We start from the raw sequence: 22,478 nt of genomic DNA on the forward strand, positions 1-22,478 counted from the left end.
GTGTGTGTGTGTGTGTGGTGTGTTGTGGTGTGTGTGTGTGTGTGTTGTGTGTGTGTGTGTGGTGTGTGTGTGGTGTGTGTGGTGTGTGGTGTGTGTGTGTGTGTTTGTGTGTGTGTGTGTGTGTGTGTGTGTGGATACAATCCCCCAGTAAATCACTGAACCATAATAAGGGAAACCTCAGGGCAACAAATAATGTGTGTGTGAAACGTAACATATTAGGGCCATTTAGTGTTTAGATTTGGCTCATCTTATTCTGGGATGTGTAATGTGTTGTTGGCCAATTCATTTGAAATCATTCCACCAGTGGTTACTTCCCAACATACTAGATAAATACCAATTACTTAAAGTCAGAGAGAAAATAATAAAAGGTTATTTGTTTCTCTGTGTGATCCCCAGGAGAGAGTAGGTGATATTGCCTCTATGTACTGCAACAGCAGCCACAGCAATTAGCCGCCAGTTCAAACCGGACTATTTAATCTGTCTTCATCACTGATTTCCCTGGGGAAATCACACTACTGTTGTTCATCTCTTGATTTGCCTGTGATTCTTCCCCAGTATCTTATTCTAATGTGTCCTGCTCTGTTCTCCTGCACTTTGCTACCTACACTACACTACAGCAACCAAGAGAGACAGAATAGTAATGGACCTGTAATGTTATCAGATAGGAGATTGCAGTGCTGCATCTTATTGGCTCATCATTACCCGGAATGGGTAACGTGGAGTACCCTGACATGACTATAAACTACGGCAACTGGCATCGCATCGAGGCCTCACGGTAGAATACCATTGTTATTGATTTTCTATACCAGATATTTTTCAGAGCAAAGATTATACAGGGATAGAGAGATTTGTCTATCAGTTTATTTATTAATTAATTCATATTTTAGCATTGATTGTGCCAGGTAAGCTTCTTATTCAAAAATCAGACTTCTCGTCTGATGTTTTCTGTTTGGTCCCAGGAATGGAATTAATGGCACCATCTCTGTCCATGCACTGGAGGGTCCCAGAGCTGGCATCATGCCCACCTCTAAGAGTGGCACCTCCCTGAAGGCTATACTATCCTGGATGTGGACCAGAATGCCTACCTGTTTGTCGGTTGCATGTTGGGCAGTGTGAAGGTAGCTGATATCACTTTGTCATACAGTAGTTTATCCCGGAGCCATTTAGTCATTTTTACCCGTTTCTATTTTGGTAGATGCAATTGTATTCACTATGCGTTTCGTTGTTTGTCCTGTAGAAAATGGACGCGGTCAAAACCACTACTTTCTCCCGGTGTATGGGAGTGACATACCTGGACAACAAACCTATCAGCCTGTGGAACTACAGAGAGAGAGAAGGAGACTGCAAAGGATGTGTGGTTTAAGTAGGTCTGGTCTGTATGATCATATCACATTGAATACACTCTTATAGTGTATGGACTTGATTCACTTTTTTAAAAGACTCATATACTTTCAGAAACCTTTCACTCAAAGTTCACTATACAATCTTTTATGTACTAAAAGTTAACTTCCTCGACAACCTGTACCCCCACACATTAACTCGGTTCTGGTACCTCCATGGGTATACCTCGTTATTTTATTGTGTTACTTTTTACTTTATTTTTTACTTTAGTTTATTTAGTAAATATTTTCTTAACTCTATTTCTTGATCTGCATTTTTAGTTAAAGGCTTGTGAGTAAGCATTTCACGTAAGGTGAACTACACCTGTTGTATTTGGCACATGTGACAAATCAAATTTGATTTGATTTCGATTTGATTGTTGCTGAGTGTTTGGGTGTGTGTGCACCAGCCCCCAGCCATCAGACACGGAGGGGACGGTACAGTCTGATGGGGAGGGCTACGCTGCTGTGAGCCAGCCCACCAGATGGAACCCCAACTTCTCCACCGTCATGTTCAAGTTCCACTCCTTCTCCACCGCATGTTCAAGTTCCACTCCTTCTCCACCGTCATGTTCAAGTTCCACTCCTTCTCCACCGACTCCATGCTCATGTACTTTGTCACTAAGGATACGGTAACCTCACTCATATACACACACCTGTATCTTAACAAGGACTGGCAAATTGTTGAACTTCAGTAGTAATGAAGACTATTAAATATGTGTTACATATAAAGCATTTATCAATATTGATCAATATACTCTCTCTCTCGGTCTCTCTCTCTCTCTCTTCTTTCTCGCTCTCTCACTTTCTCTTCCCCTCTCTCCCGCTCTCTGAGACAGAAGGACTTTATGAGTGCTGAGTTGAGTGATGGTTGTGTGAAGGTGAGTTTTGACCTGGCGCCAGGCATCCGCTCGGTCTTCAGCATCAAGAGACAACGACGGCAGGTGGAAATCTTCACTGTGGCCCGCATGAAGAAACAAGATGACACTCACACTCATCATAATACATACAGTAAAACATTTTACTCATGTTGATGTTTCTAGAGCCTGTGTACTTTAAAAAACATTTCCCTCAAGTTGACTTTTCTAGAGCCTGTGTAGTTTAAAGAACATTTCCCTCAAGTTGACGTTTCTAGAGCCTGTGTAGTTTAAAGAACATTTCCCTCAAGTTGACATTTCTAGAGCCTGTGTAGTTTACCTCTACCGCTTCTCTCTCCCGGATCCGGGATCCTCCTCATCAAAAAAGCTGACTAGCATAGCCTAGCCTAGCGGGACAGGGATATCATATAATTTTCATGAAATCACAAGTCCAATACAGCAAATGAAAGATAAACATCTTGTGAATCCAGCCACATTTCCGATTTTTAAAATGTTTACAGCGAAAACACAATATGTATTTATATTAGCTAACCACAATAGCCAAACACACAACCGCATATTTTCACCATGTTTCCACCGCATAGGTAGCTTTCACAAAACCGACAAAATAGAGATAAAATTAGTCACTAACCAAGAAACAACTTCATCAGATGACAGTCTTATAACATGTTATACAATACATTATGTTTTGTTCGAAAATGTGCATATTTGAGGTATAAATCATAGTTTTACATTGCAGCCACCATCAAAAATAGCACCAAAGCAGCCAGAATAATTACAGAGAGCAACTGTGAAATACATAAATACTCATCATAAAACATTTATGAAAAATACATGGTGTACAGCAAATGAAAGATAAACATCTTGTGAATCCAGCCAATATTTCCGATTTCTTTAAGTGTTTTACAGCGAAAACACAATATAGAATTATATTAGCTTACCACAATAGCCAAACACACAAACGCATTTATTCACCACAAAGGTAGCTTTCGCAAAAACCAGCAAAATATATAAAATTAATCACTAACCTTTGGACAACTTCATCAGATGACAGTCTTATAACATCATGTTATACAATACATTTATGTTTTGTTCTGCGGTAGCAGAGAGAACAGTCTATGATTATGGTGGCTGGAGTCTTTGAAAATTTGTAGGGCCTTCCTCTGACACCACCTGGTATAGAGGTCCTGGATGGGAGGAAGCTTGGCCCCAGTGATGTACTGGGCCGTACGAACTACCCTCTGTAGTGCCTTGTGGTCGGAGGCCGAGCAGTTGCCATATCAGGCAGTGACGCAACCTGTCAGGATGCTCTGGATGGGGCAGCTGTAGAGCTTTTTGAGGATCTGAGGACCCATGACAAACCTTTTCAGTCTCCTGAGGGGGAATAGGTTTTGTCGTGCCCTCTTCACGACTGTCTTGGTGTGCTTGGACAATGTTACCTCGTTGGTGATGTGGACACTAAGGAACATGAAGCTCTCAACCTGCTCCACTACAGCCCCGTCGATGAGAGTCGGGCATGCTCGGTCCTCCTTTTCCTGTAGTCCACAATCAATMTCTTGTCTTGATCACGTTGAGGGAGAGGTTGTTGTCCTGGCACCACACGGCCAGGTCTCTGACCTCCTCCCTATAGGCTATCTCGTCATTGTTGGTGATCAGGCCTACCACTGCTGTGTCATCAGCAAACTTAATGATGGTGTTGGAGTCATGCCTGGCCATGCAGTCATGAGTGAACAGGGAGTACAGGAGGGGACTGAGCACGCACATCTGAGGGGCCCCCTGTCGAGGATCAGCATGGCGGATGTGTTGTTACCTACCCTTATCACCTGGGGACGGCCCGTAAGGATGTCCAGGATCCAGTTGCAGAGGAAGGTGTTTAGTCCCAGGGTACTTAGCTTAGCGATACGCTTTGAGGTCACTATGATGTTGAACGCTGAGCTGTAGTCAATGAATAGCATTCTCACATAGGTGTTCCTTTTGTCCAGGTGTGAAAGGACAGTGTGGAGTGCAATCTGTGGATCTGTTGGGGAGGTATGCAAATTGGATTGGGTCTAGGGTTTCTGGGATAATGGTGATGATGTGAGCCATGACCAGCCTGTCGATGCACTTCATGGCTACAGACGTGAGTGCTACGGGTCAGTAGTAATTTTGGCAGGTTACCTTAGTGTTCTTGGGCACAGAGACTATGGTGGTCTGCTTGAAACATGTTGGTATTACAGACTCGGACAGGGAGAGGTTGAAAATGTTAGTGAAGACACTTGCCAGTTGGTCAGCGCATGCTCGGAGTACACGTCCTGGTAATCCATCTGGCCCTGCGGCCTTGTGAATGTTGACCTGTTTAAAGGTCTTACTCACATCGGCTACAGAGAGCGTGATCACACAGTCATCCGGAACAGCTGATACTCTCATGCATGTTTCAGTGTTACTTGCCTCGAAGCGAGCATAGAGGTAATTTAGCCCGTCTGGTAGGCTCGTGTCACTTGGCAGCTCGCAGCTGTGCTTCGCTTTGTAGTCTGTAATAGTTTGCAAGCCCTGCCACATCCGACATGCGCCGGAACCGGTGTAGTACAATTCGATCTTAGCCCTGTATTGACGCTTTGCCTGTTTGATGGTTCGTCGGAGGGCATAGGGATTTCTTATTCATTTCCGGGTTAGAGTCCCGCTCCTTGAAAGCGGCAGCTCTATCCTTTAGCTCAGTGTGGATGTTGCCTGTAATGCATGGCTTCTGGTTGGTGTATGTACGTACACTCACTGTGGGGACGACGTCATCGATGCACTTATTGATGATGCCAGTGACTGATGTGGTGTACTCCACAATGCCATCGGAAGAATCCCGGAACATATTCCAGTCTGTGCTAGCAAACAGTCCTGTAGCTTACCATCTGCTTCATCTGACCAATTTTTTATTGACCGAGTCACTGTTTTTTTCTGCTTTAGTTTTTGCTTGTAAGCAGGAATCAGGAGGATAGAATTATGGTCAGATTTGCCAAATGGAGGATATTGTTGAACAAGCAAGTAATACCTTTACCCTTGTTGGTTTCCTCCCACCCCAGCTACGGTGGCCATCGTGGACATATACTCCAATGAAGAGGAGAAGCTGGTTTTGTCATCTCAAGGCTCTGCCACTGGGCTCAACCTCAAGGAAGATGAGAGGATTTACTTTGGTGGTTTGCCAATCACCTCCACAGTAGGGCCTAATACTACTAATTCAGTTTTTTATACACACACACACACACACACAACACACACACACACACACACACACACACACACACACACACACACACACACACACACACACACACACACACACACACACACACACACACACACACACACACACACACACACACACACACACACACACACACACACACACACACACACAACACTTCACTCTGGGTCTGCATACTGAACACTCCTTTGATCATCAATCTCACTTGGGTTAACATGTGTAAAGGTCTGTAAGAAATCCCAATATGGTCATTGGAATCTTTCTTAACTATATAGCTGTTGTTTACACCTCTGCTCCGTGTTTTGCTCAGACACTCAGTACTGTACATTCTGTTAGTGTTTGTTCCTGTTCTTCTCATATTGTCACGTTTGGCCATAAAGTTGAGGGTTGACAAGGCATATAGGTAGCCAAATTAACAGACGGACAAACAGACAAAGACTTGAGTGTCCATTAGAACACCTCTGTCTGCTGCCGGACCTTGAGTCAGTGTCACATTGTCGCTGGCCTCTCTGGTGGTAACTCTTTTGGAACTGTCACATAAACAGTAACAATAGGTTATGTAGATATGACCTTCACAGTCTTCGGCAGTATGAGAAGTATATTCTATAGGTCTTATAGAAGTGGTAACCCTTTTAAATCAACATGGAGAACTGAATATACTTTTTAAGTTTCTGCCTACGTGTGTCATACTTGTCTTAATATGCATATACTTGTATCTTTTGCTCCTACAGTATTAAAGCAAGGTAATATATGTACTGTTAAAGTTTACTGTATCACCTTTTGCATGTACTTAGCATAGCCCATTACTCTCTAAAGCATCCCTGGTACCTTGGTTTATCATACAAGTTACCATGCATTTACTTCACAAAAGTATGCTTACTTAGCTCATTCTAAATAAGAATTTGATATTAAAAACTTCTTATGGTTGCAATCCCGTTAACGGGATCGATATGACAACAGCCAGTGAAAGTGCAGGGCGCCAAATTAACAACAGAAATCTCATAATTAAAATTCCTCAAGCATACAAGTATTTCACACCATTTTAAAGATACACTTTTGTTAATCCCACCACAGTGTCCGATTTCATATAGGCTTTACAGCGAAAGCACCACAAACGATTATGTTAGGTCACCGCAAAATCACAGAAAAAACACAGCCATTTTCCCAGCCAAAGACAGGAGTCACAAAAAGCAGAAATAGAGATAAATAGAATCACTAACCTTTGATGATCTTCATCAGATGACACTCATAGGACTTCATGTTACACAATACATATATGTTTTGTTTGATAAAGTTCATATTTATATCCAAAAACCTCAGTTTACATTGGCGCCATGTTCAGAAATGCCTCCAAAATATCTGGAGAAATTGCAGAGAGCCACATTCAATAACAGAAATACTCATCATAAACTTTGATGAAAGATACATGTTTTACATAGAATTAATGATACACTTGTTCTTAATGCAACCGCTGTGTCAGATTTCAAAAAATCTTTATGGCAAAAGCACAATATTCAATCATCTGAGAACAGCGTTCAGCCACAAAAGGAAGCCATACAGTTACCCGCCAAATTGTGCAGTCAACAAAACTCATAAATAGCATTATAAATCTTCACTTACCTTTGCTGATCTTCGTCGGAATGCACTCCCAGGACTCCCACTTCCACAAGAAATGTTCGTTTTATTCAGTAATGTCCATAATTTATGTCCAAATAGCTATTTTTGTTAGCGTGTTTGGTAAACAATTTCAAAGTCAGGAAGCGCGTTCACTAAAAGCAGGCAGAATGTCAAAAAGTTCTGTAACAGTCAGTAGAAACATGTCAAACGATGTATTGAATCAATCTTTAGGATGTTTTTAACATAAATCTTCAATAATGTTCCAGCCGGAGAATTCCATTGTCTTCAGAAGTGCGATGGAACACTCTCATGTGAACGCGCATGGTCAGAGCATGGTCAGCTAATGATAGACCTTACTCATTCCCGTCTCCTTCGGCCCCACTTCACAGTAGAAGCATCAGACAAGGTTCTACAGACTGTTGACATCTAGTGGAAGCCGTAGGAAGTGCAAACTGACCCATATCCCACTGTGTATTCTATGGGCGATGAGTTCAAAACCTACAAACCTCAGATTTCCCACTTCCTGGTTGGGGTTTTTTCTCAGGTTTTTGCCTGCCATATGAGTTCTGTTATACTCACAGACATCATTCAAACAGTTTTAGAAACTTCAGATTGTTTTCTATCCTATACTAATAATAATATGCATATATTAGCAACTGTGACTGAGGAGCAGGCAGTTTACTCTGGGCACCTCTGGGCACCTTTTCGTCCAAGCTACTCAATACTGCCCCTGCAGCCATAAGAAGTTTTAACTGACTTGCCTAGTTAAATAAAGGTTAAATAAAAAAATATATATATATATATATTGTAGATACTTTAATGCAATATACGCTGGTCATCAGAATTGAGTCAGTAAACAACCCTCCATTTCTCAATGGTTTTAGATATTTGTCCAAATGTACATGTTCTGGGGACCAATAGGCTACAGCTTCCACTCCTTTTCATTCAGTAGCTACTGCTATATTGTCACCCCACTACTTCTCTTGCATGCTGTGGAATTTACTGGTAAATTGCTGACATTTTCAAATTAGCCTTTAACAATGTATCTCTTCTTGCACATGATCATCTGATGATTTATCACTCCAGTGTTAATCTGCTAAATTGTAATTATTCGATTTATTGCCTACCTCATGCCTTTTGCACACATTGTATATAGATTCTCTTTTTTTTTCTACCATGTTATTGACTTGTTTATTGTTTACTCCATGTGTAACTCTGTGTTGTCTGTTCACACTGCTATGCTTTATCTTGGCCAGGTCGCAGTTGCAAATGAGAACTTGTTCTCAACTAGCCTACCTGGTTAAATAAAGGTGAAATAAAAAATAAAATAAAAAAATGAGGCCCTATCTGAAGCTTTATATCTGCTTCGCAGAAGCTAGTGTCTGATTGTTCAGATAAAGGTTCATAGCTTTTGAATAACGCCAGATTAAAGGTATACCAAATAATTGTTCTTAAAACAGAAACCTGACTTTATTAATTTAGAATGAATACAGTCTTAGTTTGGTGTTTATCTCACATAGTCATTGGCTCCTAAAACTAGGACAGCGCTTCCACAATGAACAGAATGGAAGTCCAAATTGCAATTGAGACAACTCTCTCTTCTCTTTACAGGTCAGAGGTTGCCAAGAAGAGGTATGCTGGCTGTATGAGAGACATTGAGGTTTCCAGAACCCCCTGTAACCTGCTGAGCAGCGCCGACTACACCGGCCTGACCAAAGGCTGCTCTGTAGAGGTCAGTTTAGCACTCCTCTTTCATCTCCCTCTTCTTTTCATCACCCCTTTCATTATTCAGAGGTACAGGCACACTCATCAAATATGGCAAAACATTTTGCAAAAAACAACAAGAATAATAAAAATGAGTGAGGCATATAAATAACAGAGAAATTGCTGCTTCTGAAGTTGTTATTTTAGTTAGGGGAGAATATTTATACACACATTCACACCACAGACACAGAATGTAAAAGAGTGTAGCAAAGAATTGAGTGGGAGAAGTCATTTTTAATTCAGCAACGGCTGGTTTGTACGTCTCAGTTGTGTTCAGTTGTGTTTGTAAAATGTTTGCAAGATTTCACAATCACTTCAGTAGGCCTATATCCATTTGTTGTGGACCCTGTGTCAATGCCTGACGATGCATCTGAAAATGCATACTGTGCTAACAAACTCCACTCTAACAGACAAGGTTTATTATTATGTTCGATATAACTCTGAAATTGATATGGACATTATAAACAGAACAACACAGTGTTATATTATATTGTACTATTATACAGTATTCAGATTATAAAAAGAACTCTGCCAATTACTGATGACTTTCAATTGATTGTGCTGTGAATGAACATCATGACTGGTCTCTCTCTCGCCAACATAACCTCCATACAGTGAGCTTCTCCAAGCCAGGCCACGTGGAACTGAAGTCCATGTCCTTTGACGCTGGTACGGAGATCAACCTGTCCTTCGCAACCAAGAGTGACAAGGGCATCATCCTGTTTGGCAGTGGGGGCACCAATGGAACCAGCTCCCAGTTCCAACTCCCCAAGAGGAGACACAGGCAGACTGGGGAGGTAACAGGAGGTGGATGAGAGACACACATGCATACACGCATACACACACACATACACTCGTACACACACGCATACATACACTACACACACACACACACACACACCTGTCTCTTATACACATCTAGATGTGTATAAGAGACAGATCACACACACACACACACACATATATATATATATATATATATATATATATATATATATATATATATATATATATATATATATATATATATAAACACTCACTTCAGTGTTACAACTATCAAAGCATTCTAACACAGCACCAAGTCCTCTATAATGTCACCTCCTTGTTCTTTATAAGTCATTGGATCGTATTACCCAGTAGAACTGGAATGGCTGTTGGAGGTGTTTCTTGGTTCCTGTAATTGAATAAGGAGCACTGTGCTGTCTGGCTGAGTTGCTTTGAAAAACTAACAGCACATTGATAATCAACTCCTGCTGTGTGCGAGGCTCCTTATTAAACGAACTATAAAAGAGATGGATTGCCTGTGAGGTTTAATGATTATACTTTCACCCGACAGCAAACAAAAATGGATAATCTTTCACAGAGGGCTAAAGGCTGGGAGATTTGCGATGACAGTTTTGATTAAAATATGACTTTCTACGTCTCTGTTAGGGCACCCTTCATCTCTCTCTCCTTCTCTTCATCTGCAGACCACCACATCAATTAGTGCCTGTGGCTGCAGGAAATGATAGTGGGTTTAACCTCTAACATTCTCCCTGCAAGTGTCGTTAGTAAGAAATACATTATACAACAGCCCTCTGATGGATCACGTCCAATTTAACGATGACCCTTAGTAAAGGTCCAGACCGTCACCTTTAAAAATCATTAGACCTAGTAAATTAAGTGAGTGTCATTTCGAATGAGTACACGTCGGCCTCGTCTGTCTCTGTGTCCTCGTCGTTCATTCTGTCAATTTGCGCAGGGGACAGAAGGAACGCGTGCTGAATCAGACCATAGTTATTGTATCAGTAGCACTTCCCCTCACTCTCCCTCACTCTCCCCAGGCAAACTCCCTCTGTGCATGCTAGTCTGCAATTCCAACACTGTGGTGGGATGTGCTCACCATCTCGCTGGACTGATTACAGAGAATTTAATCATAACAAGAGGCACTTAAATCAATCTACTTCTCATCTAGTATGTTTCAGAGAGGGCTGCGCTTTCTTTGAAGCTCTGCCCAAACAGAATCCAATCAAGGCATGTAGAAAAATGGAGGACTTACATAAACGCTACAGGCCCTCAGGGTTGAAAAGCATATCGGTATGCAATTATGTAAAGTTGACTTCCTTTCTCAAAGTATCTGAGGTTTCATCATTATTGAACAGATTTTTCTTAATGTTTCTGGGCATAAAGTTCTTATTGTCTTTGAACATTCAAGGCTCCAGATTGTATGAAGCCTGTCCTGACTTGCTMCAGATTGTATGAAGCCTGTCCTAACTTGCTCCAGATTGTATGAAGCCTGTCCTGACTTGCTCCAGATTGTATGAAGCCTGTCCTGACTTGCTCCAGATTGTATGAAGCCTGTCCGACTTGGCCTCCAGATCTGTGTGAAGCCTGTCCTACTTGCGTCCAGATTGTGTGAAGCCTGTCCATACTTGCGCCAGATTGTGTGATGGCCTGTTCCTGACTTGCTCCAGATTTGTGTGAAGCCTGTCCTGACTGCTCCAGATTGTTGAAGCCTGTCCTGACTTGCTCCAGATTGTTATGAACCTTCCTGACTTGCTCCAGATGTATGAAGGGCCTGTCCTCTTGCTCCAGATTGTATGAAGCCTGTCCTGCTGTCCAGATTGATGAAAGCCTGTCCTGACTTTGGCTCCAGATTGTGTGAAGCCTGTCCTGACTTGGCTCCAGATGTATGAACGCCTGTTCCTGACTGCTCCATGTATGAAGCCGTCCTACTTGCTCCAGATTGTATGAGCCTGGCCTGACTTGCTCCAGTTTGTTGTGAAGCCCTGTCCGGACTTGCTCCAGATTGGTGAAGCCTGTCCTGACTTGCTCCATAATTGTATTGGAGCCCGCCTGACTTGCTCCAGGATTGTGTGAAGCCTGTCCTGACTTTGCTCCATCTTGTATGAAGCCCGTCCTGACTTGCTCCATATTGTGTGAAGCCTGTCCTGACTTGGCCTCCAGATTGTATGAAGGCCTGTCCTGACTTGGCTCCAGGATTGTGTGAAGCCTGTACCGTGACTTGCTCCAGATTTGTGAAGCTGTCCTGACTTGCTCCAGATTGTATGAAAGCCCTCGTAACCTAGACGTTGCTCCAGATTGTGTGAAGCCTGTCCTGGACTTGCTCCATATTGTTCTTTCTAAACAAGTGGCTTTATGCACTGAGTGTTGTTGTATGTATTGATTTTCTGGTATAATACCCTGATCGGTACCTCTGAGTCTGTTGCTGAGGTGGTGTTGGTCATTTAGATTGGGTGGTCCCCCTCACACACCTTCTTTCTCCCCTGCAGCCCCTTCCTGGCTGTGTTGCTGAACAAGGGGGGCCCTGGAGAGTGCTGGTGTTACAGGGCAGCCACAGCCCACGCAAGTGTCCGCAAGCCTGACCAGGGCATCCTGCACGACGGAGGAGAACAATCCTGGCGCATTGAGAGATTGGGCGGCAGGTAAAATCACACACAACACACCACACACACACACACACACACACACACACACACACCACACACACACACCACACACACACACACACACACACACACACACACACACACACACACACAGCTATACACTGCACAGCCTCATATTGCACAATAACTTGTGTCTTAATGAACTAGTTTCAAGCCATTTGTTTTTAGCTGTTTCTACACAGAGCTGGCTCAAAATGTCTCACTGTACTGCATGTCTCTGTCCAGGTCATTTGCAGTCCAGGTGGATGAGGAGCTGAAGAGGGAGCAGGCCCTTCCCAACGACCAGCTAATAGGCGTCAAGAGACTGTTCATCGGGGATATCCCCGCTGACGTAGAGCTCAGCTCCCAGAGACCCAACGTCCCCTTCGAAGGCTGCATCTGGAACCTCATGATCAGTACCATGTACATCTCTCAGCAGCGCCTATTATCTCCATATAACGATTAATTATCCTGATCATAGATATTGTCTCATTATTAGTAGATGTTATTAATGGAAGGCTATGTGGGAAGTGTTGTACATGTGAAGTATTTGTGAGCTGTTTCATGGTGCGTTGGCTTCTCCCAGTTAAACAGGTTGTAAATGCAGTCATTTGACACCTTGACCTGTTTTTACTGTTTTTGTCTATGGATGATAATACATTCCTATCATTGGGCTCAGGGCTCTCTCTCGCTTCCCAGTGGACTAAACACAGTTCACCCATATTTAGTTGGCTTTAATGGGGCTATCCTCTGTGATAACTATGTTCATAATTCAACTGATTACACATCATCACCCATTAACACACTTTCTTTCTCTCTCTCTCTCTCTCTCTCTCTCTGTGTGTGTGTATTTGTGTGTGTATGTGTGTATTTGTGTGTGCACATCCATGTGTGTGTTTGTTTGCTTGTGCATGCCCTACAGCCTCACAGACTTCTCCCAGCCCGTGGCCTTTGAGAACGCAGAGATCGGCCAGTGTAACAACCTGGCCCCTCCCCCGCTTCCCCTCCCAGAGAAGGAGCCTGATGAGGAAGAGAAGGCCAAGGTAGAAGACGTGTCCCAGACGGTCCTACCTGAGGCTCCACCACCCACCCCGACACCCTCTCATCTCCCACTGTAGGTCCCACTCCTATGGGTATCAGGGAGTAAAAGACAAAAAAAGTCACATTAAAGGACTAAGTTCCCCGCCTATGATGGAGTGATATATTATCCCCATAAAGAGCTGTCATCTGTCCCCAGCACAGCTCAGCCAGACAGACCGGTTGGCCCTGAGTCTAAATACACCATCAGAGAGGTTGATGTGGCTGGAATAAAGAATGGGCCGTTTTCCAATCCATTAGGTCTGCTTTATAGGTAAAGCTGCAGTGTTGACAGGGCTCTTTCTCATAGCTCCGCTGCTCCATCTATCCTCTCTGGCTGACAGCTGAGGTACTGTAGCAGTACTCTCTCTGTCCTTGCTCTGTCCTCCTTGCTCTCTCTCTCTTTCTGTCTCTCTCTCCTCCTCTCTCTTTCTGTCTCTCTGTCCTCCTCTCTCTCTCCCTTTCCTCCTCTCTGTCTCTGTCCTCCTCGCTCTCTCTCTTTCTGTCCTCTCTCTGTCTCGATCTCTCGGTCCTCTTCGCTCTGTCTCTGTTTGTCTCTCTCTCTCTCTCTCTCGCTCTCTCTCATCCATCCTTCCAGACTCATTCATTCTCTGCTAACCAAGCTGCCTTGCATTGGCCAACACCACCTGTATTTTCCTCAAATATTCTCTTGATATATCTCCATGGTATGTATCATTGTAGGCAAATGAATAGATTGCTACAGTATTGCCACTGGTAGTACAACATTTTCTTGTAGAACTGATGTGCATTTCGGTAATCATACTGTAATCTTTTTCTTAGCACTGTTCCTCTAGCTACCGGCTGTGCTGACTTTCGCCATTCATGACATCAGTGACATCAGACGTGTGTCTGTGGAACATTCATTTTAATGGATTTCAGCCATAGACCTTCAACACCAAGCCTCCTGTGTGAAGATGTGTTGCTCGTGAAATATACATGCACAAACTTTCCATGTCCATATTCGTAGTATTGCCAGAAGACATTTGATGTTCAATAGGGATTTTCTTAGAAGATCATTTCTTTCTAAGTAAATCAATATGGTTGTAGTAGTTCTGCTTTATAAACAGGCTATATATGATATATGCTGTACCGTTTGCAGTGTGAAATAAGTATATGCAGTGTAAAATGAATGTCTCTTTAAGCAATGGGAGCCTTCGTGGCTCAACAAGAATATAGAAAGAAAGGACCATTCTACATTGAGAGAGATTGTATAAGGCAAGGTCAGAGGAATAGGGATGTCTTCATGTTCTGAACAGAACAAAATAAGTGATTCAGATGTTGGCCTTGCAAAAACAAATGTACATTTTCTGATAGTCTCAAAAGCAAATCCATGTCTTTTTCAATAGCACCATCTATTGGCACGTTAGAATAGCACTTCATCTAGAAACAGAAAGCAGGTTAACTATATTCATATTAAAATTAATGTTTGCATTGTGTTTTTAATGCACTCTTTGAATGAGATCATGTTAGCTAATATGAATCGTTTAAGATGACTGCTACTCCCCCGTCCCCTACAGGCCTCCCGTGCTGCCGAGGAATCTCCAGTGGTCTTAGAAAAAGCCAAACAGTTTGGGTTTTCCAAAAACAGCCATGTTGCATTTGAATTTGATGACACAAAGGTCAAGAACAGGTATATAGAGTTTTCATTGCTTTGAAAAGTCCCAATGAGACCTTTCTTTTCTAGATCATGCATAATAGTCAGTTCTGTAAATATCATATTGGACTGACTGTTGTGAATCTGTTTGCTTACAGGCTAATCATAGAGTTTGAGCTGCAGATCACAGCAGAGTCAGGCCTGGTGTTCTACATGCCGAGGATCAACCACGCTGACTTCGCCACCATTCAGGTGAAGGAGGGCATGGCCCACCTCGGCTACGACCTGGGCCACGGCAACACCTCCGTCAGCATGCCACGCATTATCAACGACGGACACTGGCACAAGGTCTGGGATCACCTAATGTACCTCTCGAGCCAGCCGGGGAAACAATCATAATAGTAATTTAGCAGGGTGTACAGTCTGTTGGCAGTTACCATCAGTTCTATTTCACTGTCTGAGTGAGTTTAGATAGTGAGAGCAGACAGCTAAATACTGTGTCACAATGACACAACTACAAAACCACATAATTTTCTATTTGACTAGTTCATTGACCAAAACAGGAGGCAAGCAAAGTAATCAGGAACTACAGTTTTTTAAATTTCCATCATGTATTAAAGATATGTATTGTTATTGTCCTTATTTACCCCTGAATCTTTCTCTTTCTGCTGTCTCAGATTCGGAGAGAAACAGAGAGGTGTACTGGTGATAGACAATCGCTACTCCAAGCACACCACCAGCCCCAAGAAGGCTGACATCCTGGATGTGGTTGGCATGCTGTACATAGGTGGCCTACCTGTCAACTACACAACCAAGAGGATCGGACCAGTACGTTCATACACGCTTCCTTCATTTGTAGGAAGTAAAACACAAAGCTTTATACACTGTATTACTGTATTTGTATGTATTTACATATGATCAGTTGAAAGGGTTGATGTTAGAAGTAATCATTTACAATTTATGGGATAGATTCAACAGTAAATCAAACTTCTCAGTGTTAAGTCATATGTTATAGCATAGTTAAAGGTGTGTTGTGTCCTTCTAGGTCTTGTATAGTATCAATGGCTGCATCAGGAACTTTAAGATGCTGGGTATTGTGTTGGACATGGACACGCCCACCTCCAACCACCAAGAGGGCAGCTGTTTCATCAGCACTGAGAAGAGAACCTACTTCGATGGCACTGGATATGTTAAAGCAGGTACGTTCTGACACTCAAAACATAGAACTATAACTATAGGAAAGACTCCAGGCCATAGTAAAATACCTATAAGATCCCGGGGTTTTCCTGACCGGGCTATAGTAACATAACTATAAGATCCTGGGGTTTTCCTGACCAGGCTATAGTAACATAACTATAAGATCCTGGGGTTTTCCCTGCTCGGCTATAGTAAATAACTATAAGAATCCTGGGGTTTTCCTGACCGGGCTATAGTAACATACTATAAGATCCTGGGGTTTTCCTGACCGGGCTATAGTAACATATAATAAGATCCTGGGGTTTTCCTGACCGGGCTATAGTAACATAACTATAAAGATCCTGGGGTTTCCTGACCGGGCTATAGTAACATAACTATAAGATCCTGGGTTTTCCTGCCGGCCTATAGTAACATAACTATAAGATCCTGGGTTTTCCTGACCAGGCCTATAGTAACATAACTATAAGATCCTGGGGTTTTCCTGACCGGGCTATAGTAACATAACTATAAGATCCTGGGGTTTTCCTGACCAGGCTATAGTAACATACCTATAAGATCCTGGGGTTTTCCTGACCAGGCTATAGTAACATAACCTATAAGATCCTGGGGTTTTCCTGACCAGGCTATAGTAACATACCTATAAGATCCTGGGTTTTCCTGACCAGGCTATTAGTAACATACCTATAAGATCCTGGGGTTTTCCTGACCAGACTATAGTAACATAACTATAAGATCCTGGGGTTTTCCTGACCGGGCTATAGTAACTAAATTATAAAGATCCTGGTCAGGAAAAACTCCTGACCCCACAATGCAATATATCCTATCAATCAAAAAATATAATAACTCCTTGTACACAAGTTTCACAGATCTAATTTTTATGACAGTATAATGACTCCCTGTCAAAATAAAGGTGAAATAAAAATAGATGGACGGCAGGAAGGAGGAAGCAGAGAGCCCCAACGCCAGGTCCAACACCACTGATATCTGGGACAGGTACATGATACGACAGCACTCACCAAGCATATCACACCTGGGACGTGTTCAGTAGAGGCACCTGGGACGTGTTCAGTAGAGGCACCTGGACGTGTTCAGTAGAGGACCTGGGACGTGTTCAGTAGAGGCACCTGGGACGTGTTCAGTAGAGGCACCTGGGACGTGTTCAGTAGAGGCACCTGGACGTGTTCAGTAGAGGCACCTGGACGTGTTCAGTAGAGGCCACCTGGGACGTGTTCAGTAGAGGCACCTGGGACGTGTTCAGTAGAGGCACCTGGGACATGTGTTCAGTAGAGGGCACCTGGGACGTGTTCAGTAGAGGCACCTGGGACGTGTTCAGTAGAGGCACCTGGGACATGTTCAGTAGAGGTACCGTTGCGGAACATTAAACATTCAGTTAGAACTGTATCATGTAGAACATCATGTAGAACCGACATGCCTCTGGAATCACTCCTGAACATGACCCTGGATACTGTGTGGGACATTAAAGTTGTGCCAAACCATGCTTCACTACAACGTTGAAGATGTTTGTGATTTACTTCCTATCTAAACCTCAGGAGATAATCAAAGTTATAACCTCCAGCAGTCATCGGCTTCCTGACTCATGAAATAGAATCATGAATTTGTTTAACGGGGCAGAAAATTACAGTCATAAATCAACTGTTGTCTTTTATCTCTTTTCCAGAGGGGCTCAAGCAGTTTGGCCTGACTACCAGCACTTCATTCAAAGGCTGCATGCGCAACCTGAAGATAACAAAGGCATCTAAAGTGTTGGAGGTTCAATTCAACGAGGGCCTGGAGTTCAAGTGGGTTCAACCCCTCACCTGCCCAGCCAATGCAGCCTAAACACAGACTACCAAAGCCTGTCACTGCCAGAGGTACAGCAGCAGCACCAAAACACATGGAAACACAACTTACAGGACTGTAACTTCTCCCTCATTCTGGATCAGCGGGCCAACCAGCTTTATACCAAGGGTTTGGATTGCTTCTAAGAGTGTGAAGTATACAATACAAGTGAGTGGAAACTTTAGGAAGACATAGTATGAAATCATGGTTCATTTAAAGGACTATAGATCCTCTTATATTGTCTTGTATGTACTAAGCCTCATGTGTCTGTCTGTCTAAACTACATGTGATGTAGCATACCGTATGTATGTTGTGGTTGGAATTTGTACTACCAGCATTTTGAAATACATGCTTTTAAGGCAATCAAATAATTGTATTGTCTTTATTACAATGTCAAACCATGGCCTTTAACTTACACTTGGGATCTTGAGGATTTCCATCTGCTTCATATCCAATAGATTTGTCTTGCAACATTTCCTCCAACAAGGAACTGCCTTAGTTTGCTGCTCTTCCTAACCTTCTGAAGCAAGAAACTCTTACTGTCACTCTGGTACACACACTTTATTTGATGTATATTCTACAGTAGGCTATGTCTAATATATATGCAGCAAACAGTGAACTGGTCTGAAATGGGAAGTATTGTGAAAATAAAATGCTAAGCAACACATATGTTTGTAATTTTATTGGGAAGTGCATTTTTTTATTGTAATACCATGATGTATGAATGATTAATTCATCTCTACAAATGTCTTCAGTGCTACAACAACTACCTGTTCTGATTCATTTCAGTCTTATGAGCTGTATTGGGAAACACCCCTGGGGGGTGGTGAGCTCCCCAATCTGACGGACCAAAGGCTAACGACGCATGGAAACGGAGAACCGACTACGAGCATGGAATGTGTATGTGGAAAGGTCTGCAGGAATGCCCAAGGCCTAAAGATTCATTAAATCTGGATTAAATGTTTGGAGGGGAAAGTAGCAACACAACGCACAGGTAGCAAACCTGGTGAGAAGTAGGAGGAGCCAGGCCCAGAGTTACCCCACAGAGCCCAGAGCCTCCATGCATTGCAACAAGTCCCTCCTGAAAGATCATCAGAGAAGGTTTGCATCAAGTGGCCGCAAACCTGCAAGACAAGTGTGGTAACAGTTCATCGAGAATACAGACAAGGYGCTGGACGCAACAGCAAAGGGAGATGCAGACAGGAGGCTACAAACTATAACAACAATCTTAGTCAGCCTAGCAGCGACAAGGTTTGGCGCAGTGAAGCAGAAGTCTACGAGAACAACGTACACCATGAACTAGAGAGCTGCGAAAATCCACAAGATCAGGCAGGAACTGAATGTCCTCAAGAAACAAAGAAACAGCACAAGGAGGCCAGGGAGGAGCATCTTGAGAAAGATGCGTAGGGCTGAATGGCATAGAAGATGGCGGAAAGAATGAGCCTGGAAGCGGACTGCCTTTATAGGCAATCCCTTTGGTTTCACAAAGCAGCTACTAGGATAGAAGCTCAGTGCAAACCTGGCTTGTTCCAAAGAGGAGATTGACCAGCACATCCAGAGCACATACAGTGACCCCGACAAGGAGCAGGAGTTGGGTCAGTGTAACATCTTGATACACCCACCAGCACCGGTCACAGAGTTTGACAACAGGGAGCTACTCCTAAGAGAAGTACAGAAATATGTGACGAGTGCAAGGTCTAGCTCAGCTCCTGGACCAAGTGGAGTCCCGTACAAGGTCTACAAGTACTGCCATCTGTTACACAAGTGGCTCTGGAAGATCATTAAGGTCATCTGGAGGAGAGGCAAGGTTGTACAGCAGTAGAGATTCGCCGAAGGAGTTGGATCCCAAAGAAAGAGGATTCTGAGAGAATCAACCAATTAAGGATCATCTTCTTGCTAAGTGTCGAAGGGAAGATTTTCTTCAGCATTGTAGCCAGGCGGCTGGAAGACTTCCTCTCTAAGAATGGCTACATTGGTACATCGGTCCAAAAGGGTCCTAGGTGTCTGGAGCACACAGGTGTGGTGACCCAGCTCATCAGAGAAGCGCAAGAGGACAAGGGTGACTTGGCAGTGCTCTGGCTTGTCCTTGCCAACTACTACAGATTGATCCCTCTTAAGCTGGTGCAGACTACAATGACAAAACACCATGTCCCAGACGGTGTAAGACCTCATCCTGGACTACTATAACAGGTACTGCATGAGAGTCTCATCAGGGTCAGTAACATCAGTGGTACAGACTGGAGGTGGGAATCATCACAGGCTGCACCATCCCCGTGATCCTGTTTGCCCTGGCGATGAACATGATCGTGAAGTCTGCTGAAGCTGGGGTGCAACCAACAACAATCAGAGCCATTATGGACGACCTGACAGACACCACAGAGTTATTGCCAGGAAGCAAGTGGATTCTGTAATGGTTGGAGAAGCTAATTGGATGGGCGAGAATGAGCTTCAAGCCAACAAAATTGAGGTTGATGAAGAAGGTCAAGGTCGTAGACAGATTCCACTTCGTCATCGCAGGAACACCAATCCCCACAGTCTCGAAAAAGTCAGTGAAGAGCCTTGGCAAGGTGTTTAAAAGCAACACAACATCAATCCAGTCCACCTGTCAGGAGCTGGAGACCTGGCTGAGAGCGGTTGACCGGTCAGGACTGCCCGGAGAGTTCAAGGCGTGGATGTATCAGCATGGCATCCTCCTGAGGATACTCTGGCCTCCGCTCATCTATGAAGTCACCATCTCCACAGTCAAGAACTTGGAGAGGAAGGTCAGCAGCCATCTCCAAAGGTGGCTGGGGTTGTCCAGAAGCTTTAGCAGCATCGCTCTCTATGGGAACAGCAACAAGCTGAGGCTGCCCTTGAAGTCCCTGGAAGAGGAGTTCAAGGTCACTCGGGCGAGGGAAGTGAAACAACACTGCCAAGGGGAAGGAGAGACACAGGCTGGTTCAGGAGGAGGTGAGAGCAGCTGTGAAAGAGGTCCAGCAGAGCAGTGGGAATGAGACAGCAAAGAGCCTGGGCAAAGTAGGAGCAGGCAGTGTAAGCGAGCTCGGCCCAACTGTCAGAAGATCACTTTCGTTTGAGCTGGAGAGCAGCCAGGCTCAAAATCCAAAACAAAATCCAAAGTACAAGGGACTGGTTATCGACTGTTGGAAGCAGGGTGTGGAAGGCTAGGTGTGTGCCTATCGAGGTAGGCTGTAGGGGTTTTGCTGGGCAATCCCTCTACAGAGCCTACAGTACAATCATCATCAATGGATCGAAGATGAGGAGAGCCATCAGCAACAACATCAAGGCAGCTGAAAAAGCCTCAATATGGCTCTGGATCAAGAGAGGAGATCCTTGGGGCGCAGCGTTATGCCACCTGGACACAAGTCGGGTTCTGATCAACCTCGGCCGGGTCACACGCTTTCTTCAGCCTCCCAGTCTATTAGTACTATCACGTTTAAGGAAGTGAGATTATAGTGAGTGTACCACTACATCCCAGTGTAGAAGTAGAACTGATTCATCCATCCTGTACTGCTCTGTATCGGTCGTCATGATGAGGGCTCTGTTCAGACTGACCCAGGAAAGAGTGCTCTCCTTGGGGCAGAGAGAGAGGAGAACCACCCTGGAGCTCTACGACAGCTCCACTCCAGCTCAGCACTGGTGTACAGACAGCGTGGACATCACCATGACCCAGTCAAGTAAGGTATGATGTCTTAACTGTGTGTGGAGTCGAGCTGGAGCGAACATGATAACATAGCTCAAAGTGAGAACAACTCTCTCGCTCTCTCTTGACCGCTCTCTTTCTCTACCTCTCTTGACCTCTGAATGCTCAGCTATGAAAGCCAATTGATTTTACTCCTGAGGTGTTGAACTGTTGACCCTGCTGGTCATCTTTGAACATCTTGAAGAACGATCTGGCCTAAATAGCCATGTACTCTTATAATCTCCACCCGGCATTAGCATTTACATCTCAAACTGCTTGTTGTATTTGTGTTGGGGACATCATTGTGTAGCAATGTTTAGGTGGGGTTCTGTTTAAAGATACATGGAGGACAGAGGCAGTCAGGAGGATACAGATAGCTCAAGAGGTATGCTTAGATATGCAGAAAAATATTTTTAAATTACATCGAATTTTTAATAATTATTATGTCTCTAGATTGCAAGAAAAAGGTGTTTAAATTCAACATTCTCTAATGTACCTAATGTATCTAATGTTCAACATTCTCTCCCTCAGATGTTTGCGCATGACCCCCCCAGGCAGAGTTCACATTTGTTGTCATGTTCAATATAATCTCCAATGATTCACAAATTGTCCTGTAAATTGTAGACTACTAAACGTAACCTTGCTTACAGTATACCCTTGACATTTCTGTTTTCTTTGGCTCTCCAACAGAAATCTGTTATTTTTAAGAACATCACATGACAAGTATTCTGGATGACACCGTGGAAAAGAAACAACAGTAAAGGTTAGCATGC

The 22,478-nt window shown here is 43.6% G+C and overlaps 2 pseudogenes; both read left to right on the forward strand.

The window, feature by feature from the left end:
- The window catches only part of LOC111954087 (laminin subunit alpha-2-like), a 153,995-nt pseudogene extending 135,642 nt beyond the window's left edge, over nt 1–18,353 (forward strand).
- Nucleotides 18,354–18,917: 564 nt separating this feature from the next.
- LOC111954088 (uncharacterized) lies at nt 18,918–21,060 on the forward strand (annotated as a pseudogene).
- The last annotated feature ends 1,418 nt before the right edge of the window (nt 21,061–22,478 follow it).

Source organism: Salvelinus sp. IW2-2015, linkage group LG28, assembly GCF_002910315.2.
Source record: "Salvelinus sp. IW2-2015 linkage group LG28, ASM291031v2, whole genome shotgun sequence".
Lineage (NCBI taxonomy): Eukaryota > Metazoa > Chordata > Actinopteri > Salmoniformes > Salmonidae > Salvelinus > Salvelinus sp. IW2-2015.